The sequence below is a fragment of the Macaca thibetana genome, chromosome 12, assembly GCF_024542745.1.
Source record: "Macaca thibetana thibetana isolate TM-01 chromosome 12, ASM2454274v1, whole genome shotgun sequence".
Classification (NCBI taxonomy): Eukaryota; Metazoa; Chordata; class Mammalia; order Primates; family Cercopithecidae; genus Macaca; species Macaca thibetana.
Window position 1 is genome coordinate 50,943,739 of NC_065589.1, and position 4,164 is coordinate 50,947,902.

Here is a 4,164-nt window from a genome sequence, read left to right on the forward strand (position 1 = left end):
TGTAATCCCAGCACTTTGGGAGGCCAAGGCGGGCAGATCATTTGAGGTCAGGGGTTCAAGACCAACCTAGCCAAACCCCATCTCTACTAAAAATACAGAAATTAGCCAGTGTGGTGGTGGACACCTGTAATCCCAGCTACTCAGGGCGCTGAGGCAGGAGAATCACTTGTACCTGGGAGGCAGAGGTTGCAGTGTGCAGAGATCACACCACTGCACTCCAGCCTGGGCAACAAAGCAAGATTCTGTCTCTAAATAAATAAATAAATAAAAGAAAAATTTACTGTGTAGACTTCCTTGTTTCTGAATGATTTTAGGAAGATGAAATATTTCTACAGAATTAAAAACGGTGCTGACACAGATAGGTTCTTCCATGACCAAGGTCTTCAATGGTCTAGTACTTCAACTCAAAAAGTTGTTGGTTTTCCAGTACCTTTCCCAGCCTGCTCCCTTGCACCACACCCTCAATTCCTGGATTCTTAAGAGTATAATGTATGCCACATAAAGTTTTCTTGATAGTTCAGGTTCTTCTCTATTGATATCATTGGTCAAAATGGTGATGCCCTGAGAGCAGAGTTGTAGAACTGTATAACCCTCTACAGAGGGGCACCTGGCCAGAACACTGTTGCAATACCTTTGCCTGTTTTGTCCTGGTACATAATATCAAATGCAAGTTTGCAAGGTGGCTGGGATTCAGAATTTGGAATGCGGCCTTCTTCCCTCAGGGATTTCCCCTTTTACTCAGTTATTTCCCCAAGTCCTCAGTAGAATGCTATCCCCTTTGACACTGCCCTAATCCTAGCAGGCTCTGGGTTTATCCAAACTGACTTTTTAAACAATCACACCAGGTAGACCAGGCAAGTTTCTCTCACCCCTGACCTCAGTTTCCACCATTAGTACTGTCATGCGAAGCATAGTATGTCAAAAAATGATAATGTGTAACAGATTGCAAGAAAAAATATGAATATGCTTCTGACTCCCTCGGATTTGCCCTTTTACTGTCATGCACTGGGGTGTGAAGAAGCACAGCTTGGGAGGAATTTGACCTACTCTGTAAAGGTCATGAAGTTTCCAACAGAAAGTGATGACTCATGTTCCATACTTCCTGATATTTCAGAGTGTTCAGGAAAAATGCAATCTAGTCCAGCACAGCCTTTCTTTCCAACAGTCTCTCCCCAGTTCACCGTACTTGTGAATTTCACTACAAAGGGAAGTTCAAGAGCCAAGGTGAGGGAAATTGCTAATGTGAACAAAAGTTCAAAAACAGGGCAAGAGGAGGCAGGCCGCTCTGTGCCTTGTGTTTACAAAAGAGGCAGGTTTCATCCAAACACACAGATCTTTCTCGCACAAATATGTGGCTCAGTGTTTTGGCATCTTTCAAAGCAAAGTTTTAGAGGCTGCTTTTCCTCCGCAGCTCTGTACACACACATATGCAAGCACACACAAACACCAGCTTTGAAATCGGCTGGTATTGTTCAGAACTTGAAACACACCCAGCATTTGACCTTAACTTTCCAACACTTCAGGAAGCAGGAATTCTCACACCCTTAGGCCTTGAGTCAAATGAACCAATGGAAATCTATTTCCAAAAGATGCTTAATTGTACACACCGCATATATATCATTTTCCCTTCTCACTGAAAATATACAAGGTCACACATTCCAAATCTTGACACAAGTTCCTCATCTAACAATCAAGCAATATGGCTACATAACAAACATACACAACTTGTGAGATCTATTTGCCATCTGCATGTGAACCTAGGAAACAAGAACTGAAGGGCATTCCCTTCTTGGAGCTGCAGTGAAACAATCAGCTCCAACTTTTCTTTGTCCTGTGTCATAGCACTCAACATTCAAATTCAAAGAGAGAGACACTCGGCCAAGTGTCAGTCAGTTCTCACTCCTTAGCCTGGGAGAGGCCAAGATTCTTTATCCGAGGAAGCACCAAAACAACCTGCAATGAGGGAGGTGTTGTCTCCCAAAGAAAAATGAGGGTGCTGTTACCAGAGGTTATGAGAATGTATACTAGGTAGGAAAATCCACAGGTTAGCTCTGCAAACAAGAAGGTAACAAGATGCCCAAGCTCAGTTCAGATTTTTAGGGCATTGGTCAGGCGACAATGAGGAGCCATGAGTAACTGGTTGATGTTGTAAGTTTTCCTTCATATGGGATTATGCACTCCAGCAGAGAAAATAACTAAAAAATAAAAATAAAGGACATAAGACCAATTTCATTACAGCCATGTAATTGGTTCAATTATCTTATTAAGGAATGTAGGAAGAAAGAAAGAGACTTTCAAGCCTTGTCAGTTCTCTGCCAAAATGCAAATAGAACAAGAAACTCCTGATTCAGAAAATGATAGAATATTTGAATTACAAGGAATCTTTACAGGTCTGGCTCAACTACTTACTCAGTGCAGGAATTTTCTCTATAAGGACTTGTAGCTTTTGCTTGCAGACATACAGTCCATCATTGCACAACTAATAAGCAGAATGATCTTCCTTATATAGAACAAAAATCTGTTTACCCATGAATCCCACATATTGGTTCTAGTTCTGCTGACTGGAACTGCATGGTAAAAAGAAAAATAATCATTTGCATTTTCACATGACAGCCTTTCCAACGTTTGAATCATGGCCACTACCCTCCTCCAAAAAATAATAACGATAATAATAATAATTGATCCCTGTAGGCTGAACATCTCCAGTTTCTTTCAATGATTTCTTATGGCACTTTGCGGACTCTTCGCCATTTTGTATAGCTCTTTTCTATGCAGGTACTAGTTATGCAGACATGAATGTAGTTATATTTTTCTCCTACCTTGTTCCAAAAAGATTTCTGGTGGCTGAGTTCCAGTTTGTCAATACTCCTTTAAAAAATATGATACCCAAAATGAAACACAATACTCCAGAGTCAGAAAGCAAATGTACTATTCAGCATACTTCACAGATAGGCTACCATATGTCACTAAGTGTTTCGGGATCTGCCGTCATTGAGGAGGAGGAAGTACAAGACTGCAGGGGAGTCAAGACAGAGTCCTGGGTTGTGTTCCAGTATCATTCAGTGTGAAATATACCCTATATAAAGAAAACAACAGATGTAATGTGCTGCTTTTCATACAAAACTCTTCCAACACAGGAATATCTTATCACAGTCACAATCTAATGTTGCCTCACACCCCCTAGGGGAAATTCCCCGGGGATGTGTTAGAAGAGGAAACTGCCTTGAAAGAAATTTTTCAGGCACATTAGAGCTGACAGAAATCAGTTCTGATGTCAGGACTGGGTATGGGTAGGAGCTAACTAGGAACACAGACCAAGTGCGCTCAATGAGCCATCACAGCTTGTCTTGAAAGCAGCCTCCTAGATGCCCCTGGTGCTGAAGATTTTAACTCTCTCTGATTCTGGGGTAAGTAGAGAAAATAAAGGTTGGGAAGGTAGTAGGTTGTAATCACAGGGATATGAAAAGCACATTTCGCAAGTTCAATACATTCCCTGTGCCTGCTAGAACAAACAACATATAGGAGCCTCCTTTGATTTGCAGTTGATTGTAAACTGTCTGGCTCCCTGTGATTTTACAACTGTTGCAGCTAATTCGGAGATTTAAAAATCCAGCCCAGGGACCATCTTGTGCATTTATGAGGCATCTAAAAGATTATTGGTTCTGAAGCCAGGGGATACCTTACATTTTCCCCCACTCACAACTCATATTTCCTGTGTTCCTAAAATATGCACACACAAAGGACATGGATCAGTATGGGGGGGGTGTGTGTGTGTGTGAGATAACAGTTTTCTTTTAATTCAAGTGTAATTATTTACTTTCCAATTCTCCTAAGCAATGACAATCAATTCCCTATGTTTTGTCTAAAGTCTACTCCTGAACTTTTCATACTTACCACTGAAAATAGTGACACAGTAGTTAGTACTTGCAGAAATGTGACAGTGAACTTTTTAAAGCTGGTTTTGAACTCTGTCTTGTCAAAAGAAAAATAAATGAAAGCCCTGCCTGGTGACTCTAGCTAACACTGACTACATCTTGCTTATGCAAACCTGCATTGGGACTGTAGCGTTTCTCCACCAGTAGCACAACCCTGCTAGAGATGAAAGGCGTGTCACACTGGTATTCTGTAGAAGCATGGAAGTTATCTCACACTCATATTTCAAGA